At 46.5% G+C, this 17,673-nt stretch overlaps 7 non-coding genes and 1 pseudogene across 7 annotated transcripts; all 8 read left to right on the top strand.

Annotated features, from left to right (window-relative positions):
• The first annotated feature begins 913 nt into the window (after nt 1-913).
• LOC130340772 (U2 spliceosomal RNA) lies at nt 914-1,104 on the top strand. The gene has a single exon (XR_008880829.1). It is a non-coding gene; the product is annotated as a U2 spliceosomal RNA (small nuclear RNA).
• Nucleotides 1,105-3,184: 2,080 nt separating this feature from the next.
• LOC130340739 (U2 spliceosomal RNA) lies at nt 3,185-3,344 on the top strand (annotated as a pseudogene).
• A 693-nt stretch (nt 3,345-4,037) lies between these two features.
• Nucleotides 4,038-4,219, top strand: LOC130340733 (U2 spliceosomal RNA). Its single transcript, XR_008880800.1, has one exon. It is a non-coding gene; the product is annotated as a U2 spliceosomal RNA (small nuclear RNA).
• A 2,099-nt stretch (nt 4,220-6,318) lies between these two features.
• LOC130340771 (U2 spliceosomal RNA) lies at nt 6,319-6,509 on the top strand. Its single transcript, XR_008880828.1, has one exon. It is a non-coding gene; the product is annotated as a U2 spliceosomal RNA (small nuclear RNA).
• A 2,084-nt stretch (nt 6,510-8,593) lies between these two features.
• Nucleotides 8,594-8,784, top strand: LOC130340725 (U2 spliceosomal RNA). Its single transcript, XR_008880795.1, has one exon. It is a non-coding gene; the product is annotated as a U2 spliceosomal RNA (small nuclear RNA).
• Nucleotides 8,785-10,870: 2,086 nt separating this feature from the next.
• LOC130340770 (U2 spliceosomal RNA) lies at nt 10,871-11,061 on the top strand. Its single transcript, XR_008880827.1, has one exon. It is a non-coding gene; the product is annotated as a U2 spliceosomal RNA (small nuclear RNA).
• A 2,088-nt stretch (nt 11,062-13,149) lies between these two features.
• LOC130340728 (U2 spliceosomal RNA) lies at nt 13,150-13,340 on the top strand. The gene has a single exon (XR_008880798.1). It is a non-coding gene; the product is annotated as a U2 spliceosomal RNA (small nuclear RNA).
• A 2,082-nt stretch (nt 13,341-15,422) lies between these two features.
• Nucleotides 15,423-15,613, top strand: LOC130340769 (U2 spliceosomal RNA). Its single transcript, XR_008880826.1, has one exon. It is a non-coding gene; the product is annotated as a U2 spliceosomal RNA (small nuclear RNA).
• Nucleotides 15,614-17,673: the final 2,060 nt, after the last annotated feature.

Below are 17,673 nucleotides of genomic sequence, written 5' to 3'. Positions count from 1 at the left end.
TATATATATATATATATATATATATATATATATATATATACGCGCACACACACACATATATATAAACGTATTCTCCGTTGAGATATTGCAGCCGCTGCTGTGTCCAGGCCCAGGAGCCTTAGCACTGTGCTGTGATGTCACTCAATACCACTGACATCACTAGGTGTAAACAACATCTCTCCTTTGCTGTGTATGTGACTATGGAGCTGTTTGGTGATGTCGTCTATTATGGCCTTCATAGAAGCAACAGGAGATTGTTGCATCCATCTAGAACCCTCAGAACTACAGTGCTATGATGTCACTCACTTCCACAGGCCTTGCAGAGTGTAAACAACAACAACCCAGCTTTGTTGTGTATGTAACCATAGGGATTTGTGATGTCACCTAGAACCTTCACAGCAGCGACAGCTTTATGAGGAGCATCAGCACTGCTCTGCCTGAGCAGAACCATCACCGCCATAGGTTGTCAAATAACCCGGGTTTAACCCACACAGGTAAGTCCAATGGGGTGCAGGCATGTCCTCTATGCTTACAGCTTCCCGTGGGTGTTGGTTTGATACCGTTTGGGGACAGCCAAGGAGGCATCTGCAGGCAACAAAGGTAGGTGTGTGCTTGTGTGTGTGTTTCCTATGCAGATCCTAAGCCCAGTGTCACATGCAAGTAGGAGGAGTAAGAAGGGTTCCTGGCAAATCCGGGTTATGGATTGCATTTAAAAAGGCCCCGTGGGAGTGCAATGGGCCCCTGTCTTGCTGCTTAGCAATAATGGTATGGGTTTAGGTTCTGCTGTGTGTACTGGTGGTTGACTGCCCCCCAGCCCAGAGTGTGCATGGAAAATTGTCTGGCAGCCTCCCTGACAGCAAGCAGTGATAGTGCCCATGAAGGGGACCTTGTTGGGCCCGCCCCTTTCACGGTTATCGCTTCTCGGCCTTTTGGCTAAGATCAAGTGTAGTATCTGTTCTTATCAGTTTAATATCTGATACGTCCCCTATCTGGGGACCATATATTAAATGGATTTTTGAGAACGGGGGCCGATTTCGAAGCTTGCTTCCGTCGCCCTATGCATTGACCCGATATGGCAGTATCTTCGGGTACAGTGCACCACCCCCTTACAGGGTTAAAAAGAAAGATTCCTACTTTCATTGCTACCTGCTTGCTGGCTAGCCAGCTAGCCAGCCCTGTGGGCCTTGCTGCTGCTGCTGCTGCAGCCAAAAAACAAAAGGTGGTGCTGCTGCTGCTTCTGCTTCTGCTTGTGTCTGGCCGCTGTTGGAGCGTCCAGGCACAGGACTTCTGCTGCTGCTGACTAAATGGCCTCCTTAATTGGATCATTTGAGTAGCCAGCACACCTGTGCAGGTAGGGCATGACATGATAGGCAGCTGCCTTGATAGCGGGTGGGTGCTGAATGTTCCTAATTGACAAAATAAGATTAATGCTTATGAAGAAATATAAAATCTCATCCCTTCCCCAATATCGCGCCACACCCCTACCCCTTAATTCCCTGGTTGAACTTGATGGACATATGTCTTTTTTCGACCGTACTAACTATGTAACTATGTAACATAACATGGGGGGGGGGGGGGTCTCCTGGCTGTTCACACAGGTGTGTCATTGCTGTACATTGACCATGCATTGCTTCTGTGGTATTGCAAAGGCAAAGACAAATGCTTCCAGCCATCCATTGCACTAATGGATTGGTCATCAGCTGGCTGTCTATGTCCCGCATCAATATAGACCAAAGTACAGAGGGTTAGGCTATGCTATTGTGCACCTACCTGATGCATCAGAAGGTGCGAGGCCCTTGCTAAATTCTGTGCACAGACTTTGAGATCTATGCTTTAGACTGTATCTAAACCTGCTCCAACATGGACTGACATTCTGGCCTACTTTCAGCCGATGCGACTTGTCTGTCGCTGAACAGTCGCTTTTTATGTATTCAGCACCTATGTATAATGTTGTAAAAATGCTCTAGAAGCTAAAGTCGCAGAAATGTCACACATATTTGGCCTGCAACTTTCTGTGCGACAAATTCAGACAGGAAAAATCAGTATAAATCCTTAGAAAATTATCCCCCAGTGTCTCCATCTGCTGGCGGTATTGAATAAGCATTGCTGCACTGATGGGGTATGCATTAGACGAAAAAAAAGAAGAAAAAGAAGAATAATACGCCCAGAAAAGAGGCGAAAAGGAGAAAAACGTAAAAAAACGTGAAAAAAAAGTAAGAGGAAGAGAAGGGAAAAAAAGGTGGAAATGGGTTTAAAAGTGATTTCGGCGGAGAAATATATATATATATATATATATATATATATATATATACGCGCACACACACACATATATATAAACGTATTCTCCGTTGAGATATTGCAGCCGCTGCTGTGTCCAGGCCCAGGAGCCTTAGCACTGTGCTGTGATGTCACTCAATACCACTGACATCACTAGGTGTAAACAACATCTCTCCTTTGCTGTGTATGTGACTATGGAGCTGTTTGGTGATGTCGTCTATTATGGCCTTCATAGAAGCAACAGGAGATTGTTGCATCCATCTAGAACCCTCAGAACTACAGTGCTATGATGTCACTCACTTCCACAGGCCTTGCAGAGTGTAAACAACAACAACCCAGCTTTGTTGTGTATGTAACCATAGGGATTTGTGATGTCACCTAGAACCTTCACAGCAGCGACAGCTTTATGAGGAGCATCAGCACTGCTCTGCCTGAGCAGAACCATCACCGCCATAGGTTGTCAAATAACCCGGGTTTAACCCACACAGGTAAGTCCAATGGGGTGCAGGCATGTCCTCTATGCTTACAGCTTCCCGTGGGTGTTGGTTTGATACCGTTTGGGGACAGCCAAGGAGGCATCTGCAGGCAACAAAGGTAGGTGTGTGCTTGTGTGTGTGTTTCCTATGCAGATCCTAAGCCCAGTGTCACATGCAAGTAGGAGGAGTAAGAAGGGTTCCTGGCAAATCCGGGTTATGGATTGCATTTAAAAAGGCCCCGTGGGAGTGCAATGGGCCCCTGTCTTGCTGCTTAGCAATAATGGTATGGGTTTAGGTTCTGCTGTGTGTACTGGTGGTTGACTGCCCCCCAGCCCAGAGTGTGCATGGAAAATTGTCTGGCAGCCTCCCTGACAGCAAGCAGTGATAGTGCCCATGAAGGGGACCTTGTTGGGCCCGCCCCTTTCACGGTTATCGCTTCTCGGCCTTTTGGCTAAGATCAAGTGTAGTATCTGTTCTTATCAGTTTTCATGCTGGTGGGGATGGGTGCTGCATGGAGGATGCAGGTGTACCAGGGCTTTCCGGGGCTGGTTCTGAGGAATCAGCTCGACGGCTGCCCCGATGTGACCTGTTCCCTCCGGGTCTCGCCATGAGGCTGAGAGGGTCTAGAGCCGAGGTACTTTTGTGCCTCGGGGAGTGGTGACCCCGAGGTGCCGAAACTCACTGGGAGAATAGGCTCACTGAGTTGAAGCACGGGCACCATAATCTCTTCACCTTGTGGCACTCACCTCTTGATTCCCGGCCTTCTGGCTAGGATCAGAGAAATTTTTATAGATCCGGCCGGATGTCCGGGCAGTATATCTGCACACATTCACTTATTTATTTATTTTTTGTCTCACTGTGTCACTTTTTGCGTGTTGTGTGTTCACAGGATTTGTCAGGATGCGGTAGCCCTTCTGGGTGTCCCTCCTGGCGGTCTAGGGGAGGTGTGTGTGGCCATTAGGTTCCGCACCTCCCTGCAAACACCCCGGGTACTCCTGCTTCGCAGGGTACCTACCGTAATCGGCTCTGCGGGCAGATACCTTGGCTAACGCCAAGGGGGATGCCGGGAGCATTTGTGGTCTCCTAGTAGCTTCGGCGAAAAGGGACATCGAACCTGGAACCTCGCAGGTACCTTTTGGTCTGGAGGCGAAGGGTAAGGTTTGTTGGGGGGCCTCTCTCCTATCGGAGAAGGGCTTGCGATAGACCGCATCCTTTGTGCACGTTTTTTTTAGTGTAACACGTTTGCACTTTTTCTTGCACTTTGGGTGAATCGAAAGCACGTTCCTCGGCTTTAGATAAAAAAAAAAAAAAAATCTGTTCTTATCAGTTTAATATCTGATACGTCCCCTATCTGGGGACCATATATTAAATGGATTTTTGAGAACGGGGGCCGATTTCGAAGCTTGCTTCCGTCGCCCTATGCATTGACCCGATATGGCAGTATCTTCGGGTACAGTGCACCACCCCCTTACAGGGTTAAAAAGAAAGATTCCTACTTTCATTGCTACCTGCTTGCTGGCTAGCCAGCTAGCCAGCCCTGTGGGCCTTGCTGCTGCTGCTGCTGCAGCCAAAAAACAAAAGGTGGTGCTGCTGCTGCTGCTTCTGCTTCTGCTTGTGTCTGGCCGCTGTTGGAGCGTCCAGGCACAGGACTTCTGCTGCTGCTGACTAAATGGCCTCCTTAATTGGATCATTTGAGTAGCCAGCACACCTGTGCAGGTAGGGCATGACATGATAGGCAGCTGCCTTGATAGCGGGTGGGTGCTGAATGTTCCTAATTGACAAAATAAGATTAATGCTTATGAAGAAATATAAAATCTCATCCCTTCCCCAATATCGCGCCACACCCCTACCCCTTAATTCCCTGGTTGAACTTGATGGACATATGTCTTTTTTCGACCGTACTAACTATGTAACTATGTAACATAACATGGGGGGGGGGGGGGGGGTCTCCTGGCTGTTCACACAGGTGTGTCATTGCTGTACATTGACCATGCATTGCTTCTGTGGTATTGCAAAGGCAAAGACAAATGCTTCCAGCCATCCATTGCACTAATGGATTGGTCATCAGCTGGCTGTCTATGTCCCGCATCAATATAGACCAAAGTACAGAGGGTTAGGCTATGCTATTGTGCACCTACCTGATGCATCAGAAGGTGCGAGGCCCTTGCTAAATTCTGTGCACAGACTTTGAGATCTATGCTTTAGACTGTATCTAAACCTGCTCCAACATGGACTGACATTCTGGCCTACTTTCAGCCGATGCGACTTGTCTGTCGCTGAACAGTCGCTTTTTATGTATTCAGCACCTATGTATAATGTTGTAAAAATGCTCTAGAAGCTAAAGTCGCAGAAATGTCACACATATTTGGCCTGCAACTTTCTGTGCGACAAATTCAGACAGGAAAAATCAGTATAAATCCTTAGAAAATTATCCCCCAGTGTCTCCATCTGCTGGCGGTATTGAATAAGCATTGCTGCACTGATGGGGTATGCATTAGACGAAAAAAAAGAAGAAAAAGAAGAATAATACGCCCAGAAAAGAGGCGAAAAGGAGAAAAACGTAAAAAAAACGTGAAAAAAAAGTAAGAGGAAGAGAAGGGAAAAAAAGGTGGAAATGGGTTTAAAAGTGATTTCGGCGGAGAAATATATATATATATATATATATATATATATATATATATATATATATATACGCGCACACACACACATATATATAAACGTATTCTCCGTTGAGATATTGCAGCCGCTGCTGTGTCCAGGCCCAGGAGCCTTAGCACTGTGCTGTGATGTCACTCAATACCACTGACATCACTAGGTGTAAACAACATCTCTCCTTTGCTGTGTATGTGACTATGGAGCTGTTTGGTGATGTCGTCTATTATGGCCTTCATAGAAGCAACAGGAGATTGTTGCATCCATCTAGAACCCTCAGAACTACAGTGCTATGATGTCACTCACTTCCACAGGCCTTGCAGAGTGTAAACAACAACAACCCAGCTTTGTTGTGTATGTAACCATAGGGATTTGTGATGTCACCTAGAACCTTCACAGCAGCGACAGCTTTATGAGGAGCATCAGCACTGCTCTGCCTGAGCAGAACCATCACCGCCATAGGTTGTCAAATAACCCGGGTTTAACCCACACAGGTAAGTCCAATGGGGTGCAGGCATGTCCTCTATGCTTACAGCTTCCCGTGGGTGTTGGTTTGATACCGTTTGGGGACAGCCAAGGAGGCATCTGCAGGCAACAAAGGTAGGTGTGTGCTTGTGTGTGTGTTTCCTATGCAGATCCTAAGCCCAGTGTCACATGCAAGTAGGAGGAGTAAGAAGGGTTCCTGGCAAATCCGGGTTATGGATTGCATTTAAAAAGGCCCCGTGGGAGTGCAATGGGCCCCTGTCTTGCTGCTTAGCAATAATGGTATGGGTTTAGGTTCTGCTGTGTGTACTGGTGGTTGACTGCCCCCCAGCCCAGAGTGTGCATGGAAAATTGTCTGGCAGCCTCCCTGACAGCAAGCAGTGATAGTGCCCATGAAGGGGACCTTGTTGGGCCCGCCCCTTTCACGGTTATCGCTTCTCGGCCTTTTGGCTAAGATCAAGTGTAGTATCTGTTCTTATCAGTTTAATATCTGATACGTCCCCTATCTGGGGACCATATATTAAATGGATTTTTGAGAACGGGGGCCGATTTCGAAGCTTGCTTCCGTCGCCCTATGCATTGACCCGATATGGCAGTATCTTCGGGTACAGTGCACCACCCCCTTACAGGGTTAAAAAGAAAGATTCCTACTTTCATTGCTACCTGCTTGCTGGCTAGCCAGCTAGCCAGCCCTGTGGGCCTTGCTGCTGCTGCTGCTGCAGCCAAAAAACAAAAGGTGGTGCTGCTGCTGCTTCTGCTTCTGCTTGTGTCTGGCCGCTGTTGGAGCGTCCAGGCACAGGACTTCTGCTGCTGCTGACTAAATGGCCTCCTTAATTGGATCATTTGAGTAGCCAGCACACCTGTGCAGGTAGGGCATGACATGATAGGCAGCTGCCTTGATAGCGGGTGGGTGCTGAATGTTCCTAATTGACAAAATAAGATTAATGCTTATGAAGAAATATAAAATCTCATCCCTTCCCCAATATCGCGCCACACCCCTACCCCTTAATTCCCTGGTTGAACTTGATGGACATATGTCTTTTTTCGACCGTACTAACTATGTAACTATGTAACATAACATGGGGGGGGGGGGGGGGTCTCCTGGCTGTTCACACAGGTGTGTCATTGCTGTACATTGACCATGCATTGCTTCTGTGGTATTGCAAAGGCAAAGACAAATGCTTCCAGCCATCCATTGCACTAATGGATTGGTCATCAGCTGGCTGTCTATGTCCCGCATCAATATAGACCAAAGTACAGAGGGTTAGGCTATGCTATTGTGCACCTACCTGATGCATCAGAAGGTGCGAGGCCCTTGCTAAATTCTGTGCACAGACTTTGAGATCTATGCTTTAGACTGTATCTAAACCTGCTCCAACATGGACTGACATTCTGGCCTACTTTCAGCCGATGCGACTTGTCTGTCGCTGAACAGTCGCTTTTTATGTATTCAGCACCTATGTATAATGTTGTAAAAATGCTCTAGAAGCTAAAGTCGCAGAAATGTCACACATATTTGGCCTGCAACTTTCTGTGCGACAAATTCAGACAGGAAAAATCAGTATAAATCCTTAGAAAATTATCCCCCAGTGTCTCCATCTGCTGGCGGTATTGAATAAGCATTGCTGCACTGATGGGGTATGCATTAGACGGAAAAAAAGAAGAAAAAGAAGAATAATACGCCCAGAAAAGAGGCGAAAAGGAGAAAAACGTAAAAAAACGTGAAAAAAAAGTAAGAGGAAGAGAAGGGAAAAAAAGGTGGAAATGGGTTTAAAAGTGATTTCGGCGGAGAAATATATATATATATATATATATATATATATATATATATACGCGCACACACACACATATATATAAACGTATTCTCCGTTGAGATATTGCAGCCGCTGCTGTGTCCAGGCCCAGGAGCCTTAGCACTGTGCTGTGATGTCACTCAATACCACTGACATCACTAGGTGTAAACAACATCTCTCCTTTGCTGTGTATGTGACTATGGAGCTGTTTGGTGATGTCGTCTATTATGGCCTTCATAGAAGCAACAGGAGATTGTTGCATCCATCTAGAACCCTCAGAACTACAGTGCTATGATGTCACTCACTTCCACAGGCCTTGCAGAGTGTAAACAACAACAACCCAGCTTTGTTGTGTATGTAACCATAGGGATTTGTGATGTCACCTAGAACCTTCACAGCAGCGACAGCTTTATGAGGAGCATCAGCACTGCTCTGCCTGAGCAGAACCATCACCGCCATAGGTTGTCAAATAACCCGGGTTTAACCCACACAGGTAAGTCCAATGGGGTGCAGGCATGTCCTCTATGCTTACAGCTTCCCGTGGGTGTTGGTTTGATACCGTTTGGGGACAGCCAAGGAGGCATCTGCAGGCAACAAAGGTAGGTGTGTGCTTGTGTGTGTGTTTCCTATGCAGATCCTAAGCCCAGTGTCACATGCAAGTAGGAGGAGTAAGAAGGGTTCCTGGCAAATCCGGGTTATGGATTGCATTTAAAAAGGCCCCGTGGGAGTGCAATGGGCCCCTGTCTTGCTGCTTAGCAATAATGGTATGGGTTTAGGTTCTGCTGTGTGTACTGGTGGTTGACTGCCCCCCAGCCCAGAGTGTGCATGGAAAATTGTCTGGCAGCCTCCCTGACAGCAAGCAGTGATAGTGCCCATGAAGGGGACCTTGTTGGGCCCGCCCCTTTCACGGTTATCGCTTCTCGGCCTTTTGGCTAAGATCAAGTGTAGTATCTGTTCTTATCAGTTTAATATCTGATACGTCCCCTGTCTGGGGACCATATATTAAATGGATTTTTGAGAACGGGGGCCGATTTCGAAGCTTGCTTCCGTCGCCCTATGCATTGACCCGATATGGCAGTATCTTCGGGTACAGTGCACCACCCCCTTACAGGGTTAAAAAGAAAGATTCCTACTTTCATTGCTACCTGCTTGCTGGCTAGCCAGCTAGCCAGCCCTGTGGGCCTTGCTGCTGCTGCTGCTGCTGCAGCCAAAAAACAAAAGGTGGTGCTGCTGCTGCTTCTGCTTCTGCTTGTGTCTGGCTGCTGTTGGAGCGTCCAGGCACAGGACTTCTGCTGCTGCTGACTAAATGGCCTCCTTAATTGGATCATTTGAGTAGCCAGCACACCTGTGCAGGTAGGGCATGACATGATAGGCAGCTGCCTTGATAGCGGGTGGGTGCTGAATGTTCCTAATTGACAAAATAAGATTAATGCTTATGAAGAAATATAAAATCTCATCCCTTCCCCAATATCGCGCCACACCCCTACCCCTTAATTCCCTGGTTGAACTTGATGGACATATGTCTTTTTTCGACCGTACTAACTATGTAACTATGTAACATAACATGGGGGGGGGGGGGGTCTCCTGGCTGTTCACACAGGTGTGTCATTGCTGTACATTGACCATGCATTGCTTCTGTGGTATTGCAAAGGCAAAGACAAATGCTTCCAGCCATCCATTGCACTAATGGATTGGTCATCAGCTGGCTGTCTATGTCCCGCATCAATATAGACCAAAGTACAGAGGGTTAGGCTATGCTATTGTGCACCTACCTGATGCATCAGAAGGTGCGAGGCCCTTGCTAAATTCTGTGCACAGACTTTGAGATCTATGCTTTAGACTGTATCTAAACCTGCTCCAACATGGACTGACATTCTGGCCTACTTTCAGCCGATGCGACTTGTCTGTCGCTGAACAGTCGCTTTTTATGTATTCAGCACCTATGTATAATGTTGTAAAAATGCTCTAGAAGCTAAAGTCGCAGAAATGTCACACATATTTGGCCTGCAACTTTCTGTGCGACAAATTCAGACAGGAAAAATCAGTATAAATCCTTAGAAAATTATCCCCCAGTGTCTCCATCTGCTGGCGGTATTGAATAAGCATTGCTGCACTGATGGGGTATGCATTAGACGAAAAAAAAGAAGAAAAAGAAGAATAATACGCCCAGAAAAGAGGCGAAAAGGAGAAAAACGTAAAAAAACGTGAAAAAAAAGTAAGAGGAAGAGAAGGGAAAAAAAAGGTGGAAATGGGTTTAAAAGTGATTTCGGCGGAGAAATATATATATATATATATATATATATATATATATATATACACGCACACACACACATATATATAAACGTATTCTCCGTTGAGATATTGCAGCCGCTGCTGTGTCCAGGCCCAGGAGCCTTAGCACTGTGCTGTGATGTCACTCAATACCACTGACATCACTAGGTGTAAACAACATCTCTCCTTTGCTGTGTATGTGACTATGGAGCTGTTTGGTGATGTCGTCTATTATGGCCTTCATAGAAGCAACAGGAGATTGTTGCATCCATCTAGAACCCTCAGAACTACAGTGCTATGATGTCACTCACTTCCACAGGCCTTGCAGAGTGTAAACAACAACAACCCAGCTTTGTTGTGTATGTAACCATAGGGATTTGTGATGTCACCTAGAACCTTCACAGCAGCGACAGCTTTATGAGGAGCATCAGCACTGCTCTGCCTGAGCAGAACCATCACCGCCATAGGTTGTCAAATAACCCGGGTTTAACCCACACAGGTAAGTCCAATGGGGTGCAGGCATGTCCTCTATGCTTACAGCTTCCCGTGGGTGTTGGTTTGATACCGTTTGGGGACAGCCAAGGAGGCATCTGCAGGCAACAAAGGTAGGTGTGTGCTTGTGTGTGTGTTTCCTATGCAGATCCTAAGCCCAGTGTCACATGCAAGTAGGAGGAGTAAGAAGGGTTCCTGGCAAATCCGGGTTATGGATTGCATTTAAAAAGGCCCCGTGGGAGTGCAATGGGCCCCTGTCTTGCTGCTTAGCAATAATGGTATGGGTTTAGGTTCTGCTGTGTGTACTGGTGGTTGACTGCCCCCCAGCCCAGAGTGTGCATGGAAAATTGTCTGGCAGCCTCCCTGACAGCAAGCAGTGATAGTGCCCATGAAGGGGACCTTGTTGGGCCCGCCCCTTTCACGGTTATCGCTTCTCGGCCTTTTGGCTAAGATCAAGTGTAGTATCTGTTCTTATCAGTTTAATATCTGATACGTCCCCTATCTGGGGACCATATATTAAATGGATTTTTGAGAACGGGGGCCGATTTCGAAGCTTGCTTCCGTCGCCCTATGCATTGACCCGATATGGCAGTATCTTCGGGTACAGTGCACCACCCCCTTACAGGGTTAAAAAGAAAGATTCCTACTTTCATTGCTACCTGCTTGCTGGCTAGCCAGCTAGCCAGCCCTGTGGGCCTTGCTGCTGCTGCTGCTGCAGCCAAAAAACAAAAGGTGGTGCTGCTGCTGCTTCTGCTTCTGCTTGTGTCTGGCCGCTGTTGGAGCGTCCAGGCACAGGACTTCTGCTGCTGCTGACTAAATGGCCTCCTTAATTGGATCATTTGAGTAGCCAGCACACCTGTGCAGGTAGGGCATGACATGATAGGCAGCTGCCTTGATAGCGGGTGGGTGCTGAATGTTCCTAATTGACAAAATAAGATTAATGCTTATGAAGAAATATAAAATCTCATCCCTTCCCCAATATCGCGCCACACCCCTACCCCTTAATTCCCTGGTTGAACTTGATGGACATATGTCTTTTTTCGACCGTACTAACTATGTAACTATGTAACATAACATGGGGGGGGGGTCTCCTGGCTGTTCACACAGGTGTGTCATTGCTGTACATTGACCATGCATTGCTTCTGTGGTATTGCAAAGGCAAAGACAAATGCTTCCAGCCATCCATTGCACTAATGGATTGGTCATCAGCTGGCTGTCTATGTCCCGCATCAATATAGACCAAAGTACAGAGGGTTAGGCTATGCTATTGTGCACCTACCTGATGCATCAGAAGGTGCGAGGCCCTTGCTAAATTCTGTGCACAGACTTTGAGATCTATGCTTTAGACTGTATCTAAACCTGCTCCAACATGGACTGACATTCTGGCCTACTTTCAGCCGATGCGACTTGTCTGTCGCTGAACAGTCGCTTTTTATGTATTCAGCACCTATGTATAATGTTGTAAAAATGCTCTAGAAGCTAAAGTCGCAGAAATGTCACACATATTTGGCCTGCAACTTTCTGTGCGACAAATTCAGACAGGAAAAATCAGTATAAATCCTTAGAAAATTATCCCCCAGTGTCTCCATCTGCTGGCGGTATTGAATAAGCATTGCTGCACTGATGGGGTATGCATTAGACGAAAAAAAAGAAGAAAAAGAAGAATAATACGCCCAGAAAAGAGGCGAAAAGGAGAAAAACGTAAAAAAACGTGAAAAAAAAGTAAGAGGAAGAGAAGGGAAAAAAAGGTGGAAATGGGTTTAAAAGTGATTTCGGCGGAGAAATATATATATATATATATATATATATATATATATATATATATATATATACGCGCACACACACACATATATATAAACGTATTCTCCGTTGAGATATTGCAGCCGCTGCTGTGTCCAGGCCCAGGAGCCTTAGCACTGTGCTGTGATGTCACTCAATACCACTGACATCACTAGGTGTAAACAACATCTCTCCTTTGCTGTGTATGTGACTATGGAGCTGTTTGGTGATGTCGTCTATTATGGCCTTCATAGAAGCAACAGGAGATTGTTGCATCCATCTAGAACCCTCAGAACTACAGTGCTATGATGTCACTCACTTCCACAGGCCTTGCAGAGTGTAAACAACAACAACCCAGCTTTGTTGTGTATGTAACCATAGGGATTTGTGATGTCACCTAGAACCTTCACAGCAGCGACAGCTTTATGAGGAGCATCAGCACTGCTCTGCCTGAGCAGAACCATCACCGCCATAGGTTGTCAAATAACCCGGGTTTAACCCACACAGGTAAGTCCAATGGGGTGCAGGCATGTCCTCTATGCTTACAGCTTCCCGTGGGTGTTGGTTTGATACCGTTTGGGGACAGCCAAGGAGGCATCTGCAGGCAACAAAGGTAGGTGTGTGCTTGTGTGTGTGTTTCCTATGCAGATCCTAAGCCCAGTGTCACATGCAAGTAGGAGGAGTAAGAAGGGTTCCTGGCAAATCCGGGTTATGGATTGCATTTAAAAAGGCCCCGTGGGAGTGCAATGGGCCCCTGTCTTGCTGCTTAGCAATAATGGTATGGGTTTAGGTTCTGCTGTGTGTACTGGTGGTTGACTGCCCCCCAGCCCAGAGTGTGCATGGAAAATTGTCTGGCAGCCTCCCTGACAGCAAGCAGTGATAGTGCCCATGAAGGGGACCTTGTTGGGCCCGCCCCTTTCACGGTTATCGCTTCTCGGCCTTTTGGCTAAGATCAAGTGTAGTATCTGTTCTTATCAGTTTAATATCTGATACGTCCCCTATCTGGAGACCATATATTAAATGGATTTTTGAGAACGGGGGCCGATTTCGAAGCTTGCTTCCGTCGCCCTATGCATTGACCCGATATGGCAGTATCTTCGGGTACAGTGCACCACCCCCTTACAGGGTTAAAAAGAAAGATTCCTACTTTCATTGCTACCTGCTTGCTGGCTAGCCAGCTAGCCAGCCCTGTGGGCCTTGCTGCTGCTGCTGCTGCAGCCAAAAAACAAAAGGTGGTGCTGCTGCTGCTTCTGCTTCTGCTTGTGTCTGGCCGCTGTTGGAGCGTCCAGGCACAGGACTTCTGCTGCTGCTGACTAAATGGCCTCCTTAATTGGATCATTTGAGTAGCCAGCACACCTGTGCAGGTAGGGCATGACATGATAGGCAGCTGCCTTGATAGCGGGTGGGTGCTGAATGTTCCTAATTGACAAAATAAGATTAATGCTTATGAAGAAATATAAAATCTCATCCCTTCCCCAATATCGCGCCACACCCCTACCCCTTAATTCCCTGGTTGAACTTGATGGACATATGTCTTTTTTCGACCGTACTAACTATGTAACTATGTAACATAACATGGGGGGGGGGTCTCCTGGCTGTTCACACAGGTGTGTCATTGCTGTACATTGACCATGCATTGCTTCTGTGGTATTGCAAAGGCAAAGACAAATGCTTCCAGCCATCCATTGCACTAATGGATTGGTCATCAGCTGGCTGTCTATGTCCCGCATCAATATAGACCAAAGTACAGAGGGTTAGGCTATGCTATTGTGCACCTACCTGATGCATCAGAAGGTGCGAGGCCCTTGCTAAATTCTGTGCACAGACTTTGAGATCTATGCTTTAGACTGTATCTAAACCTGCTCCAACATGGACTGACATTCTGGCCTACTTTCAGCCGATGCGACTTGTCTGTCGCTGAACAGTCGCTTTTTATGTATTCAGCACCTATGTATAATGTTGTAAAAATGCTCTAGAAGCTAAAGTCGCAGAAATGTCACACATATTTGGCCTGCAACTTTCTGTGCGACAAATTCAGACAGGAAAAATCAGTATAAATCCTTAGAAAATTATCCCCCAGTGTCTCCATCTGCTGGCGGTATTGAATAAGCATTGCTGCACTGATGGGGTATGCATTAGACGAAAAAAAAGAAGAAAAAGAAGAATAATACGCCCAGAAAAGAGGCGAAAAGGAGAAAACCGTAAAAAAACGTGAAAAAAAAGTAAGAGGAAGAGAAGGGAAAAAAAGGTGGAAATGGGTTTAAAAGTGATTTCGGCGGAGAAATATATATATATATATATATATATATATATATATATATATATACGCGCACACACACACATATATATAAACGTATTCTCCGTTGAGATATTGCAGCCGCTGCTGTGTCCAGGCCCAGGAGCCTTAGCACTGTGCTGTGATGTCACTCAATACCACTGACATCACTAGGTGTAAACAACATCTCTCCTTTGCTGTGTATGTGACTATGGAGCTGTTTGGTGATGTCGTCTATTATGGCCTTCATAGAAGCAACAGGAGATTGTTGCATCCATCTAGAACCCTCAGAACTACAGTGCTATGATGTCACTCACTTCCACAGGCCTTGCAGAGTGTAAACAACAACAACCCAGCTTTGTTGTGTATGTAACCATAGGGATTTGTGATGTCACCTAGAACCTTCACAGCAGCGACAGCTTTATGAGGAGCATCAGCACTGCTCTGCCTGAGCAGAACCATCACCGCCATAGGTTGTCAAATAACCCGGGTTTAACCCACACAGGTAAGTCCAATGGGGTGCAGGCATGTCCTCTATGCTTACAGCTTCCCGTGGGTGTTGGTTTGATACCGTTTGGGGACAGCCAAGGAGGCATCTGCAGGCAACAAAGGTAGGTGTGTGCTTGTGTGTGTGTTTCCTATGCAGATCCTAAGCCCAGTGTCACATGCAAGTAGGAGGAGTAAGAAGGGTTCCTGGCAAATCCGGGTTATGGATTGCATTTAAAAAGGCCCCGTGGGAGTGCAATGGGCCCCTGTCTTGCTGCTTAGCAATAATGGTATGGGTTTAGGTTCTGCTGTGTGTACTGGTGGTTGACTGCCCCCCAGCCCAGAGTGTGCATGGAAAATTGTCTGGCAGCCTCCCTGACAGCAAGCAGTGATAGTGCCCATGAAGGGGACCTTGTTGGGCCCGCCCCTTTCACGGTTATCGCTTCTCGGCCTTTTGGCTAAGATCAAGTGTAGTATCTGTTCTTATCAGTTTAATATCTGATACGTCCCCTATCTGGGGACCATATATTAAATGGATTTTTGAGAACGGGGGCCGATTTCGAAGCTTGCTTCCGTCGCCCTATGCATTGACCCGATATGGCAGTATCTTCGGGTACAGTGCACCACCCCCTTACAGGGTTAAAAAGAAAGATTCCTACTTTCATTGCTACCTGCTTGCTGGCTAGCCAGCTAGCCAGCCCTGTGGGCCTTGCTGCTGCTGCTGCTGCAGCCAAAAAACAAAAGGTGGTGCTGCTGCTGCTTCTGCTTCTGCTTGTGTCTGGCCGCTGTTGGAGCGTCCAGGCACAGGACTTCTGCTGCTGCTGACTAAATGGCCTCCTTAATTGGATCATTTGAGTAGCCAGCACACCTGTGCAGGTAGGGCATGACATGATAGGCAGCTGCCTTGATAGCGGGTGGGTGCTGAATGTTCCTAATTGACAAAATAAGATTAATGCTTATGAAGAAATATAAAATCTCATCCCTTCCCCAATATCGCGCCACACCCCTACCCCTTAATTCCCTGGTTGAACTTGATGGACATATGTCTTTTTTCGACCGTACTAACTATGTAACTATGTAACATAACATGGGGGGGGGGTCTCCTGGCTGTTCACACAGGTGTGTCATTGCTGTACATTGACCATGCATTGCTTCTGTGGTATTGCAAAGGCAAAGACAAATGCTTCCAGCCATCCATTGCACTAATGGATTGGTCATCAGCTGGCTGTCTATGTCCCGCATCAATATAGACCAAAGTACAGAGGGTTAGGCTATGCTATTGTGCACCTACCTGATGCATCAGAAGGTGCGAGGCCCTTGCTAAATTCTGTGCACAGACTTTGAGATCTATGCTTTAGACTGTATCTAAACCTGCTCCAACATGGACTGACATTCTGGCCTACTTTCAGCCGATGCGACTTGTCTGTCGCTGAACAGTCGCTTTTTATGTATTCAGCACCTATGTATAATGTTGTAAAAATGCTCTAGAAGCTAAAGTCGCAGAAATGTCACACATATTTGGCCTGCAACTTTCTGTGCGACAAATTCAGACAGGAAAAATCAGTATAAATCCTTAGAAAATTATCCCCCAGTGTCTCCATCTGCTGGCGGTATTGAATAAGCATTGCTGCACTGATGGGGTATGCATTAGACGAAAAAAAAGAAGAAAAAGAAGAATAATACGCCCAGAAAAGAGGCGAAAAGGAGAAAAACGTAAAAAAACGTGAAAAAAAAGTAAGAGGAAGAGAAGGGAAAAAAAGGTGGAAATGGGTTTAAAAGTGATTTCGGCGGAGAAATATATATATATATATATATATATATATATATATATATATACGAGCACACACACACATATATATAAACGTATTCTCCGTTGAGATATTGCAGCCGCTGCTGTGTCCAGGCCCAGGAGCCTTAGCACTGTGCTGTGATGTCACTCAATACCACTGACATCACTAGGTGTAAACAACATCTCTCCTTTGCTGTGTATGTGACTATGGAGCTGTTTGGTGATGTCGTCTATTATGGCCTTCATAGAAGCAACAGGAGATTGTTGCATCCATCTAGAACCCTCAGAACTACAGTGCTATGATGTCACTCACTTCCACAGGCCTTGCAGAGTGTAAACAACAACAACCCAGCTTTGTTGTGTATGTAACCATAGGGATTTGTGATGTCACCTAGAACCTTCAGAGCAGCGACAGCTTTATGAGGAGCATCAGCACTGCTCTGCCTGAGCAGAACCATCACCGCCATAGGTTGTCAAATAACCCGGGTTTAACCCACACAGGTAAGTCCAATGGGGTGCAGGCATGTCCTCTATGCTTACAGCTTCCCGTGGGTGTTGGTTTGATACCGTTTGGGGACAGCCAAGGAGGCATCTGCAGGCAACAAAGGTAGGTGTGTGCTTGTGTGTGTGTTTCCTATGCAGATCCTAAGCCCAGTGTCACATGCAAGTAGGAGGAGTAAGAAGGGTTCCTGGCAAATCCGGGTTATGGATTGCATTTAAAAAGGCCCCGTGGGAGTGCAATGGGCCCCTGTCTTGCTGCTTAGCAATAATGGTATGGGTTTAGGTTCTGCTGTGTGTACTGGTGGTTGACTGCCCCCCAGCCCAGAGTGTGCATGGAAAATTGTCTGGCAGCCTCCCTGACAGCAAGCAGTGATAGTGCCCATGAAGGGGACCTTGTTG

Source organism: Hyla sarda, unplaced genomic scaffold, assembly GCF_029499605.1.
Source record: "Hyla sarda isolate aHylSar1 unplaced genomic scaffold, aHylSar1.hap1 scaffold_599, whole genome shotgun sequence".
Lineage (NCBI taxonomy): Eukaryota > Metazoa > Chordata > Amphibia > Anura > Hylidae > Hyla > Hyla sarda.
The sequence above is the reverse complement of the archived record's forward strand: the minus strand, read 5'-3'. Positions and strand labels throughout refer to the sequence as shown.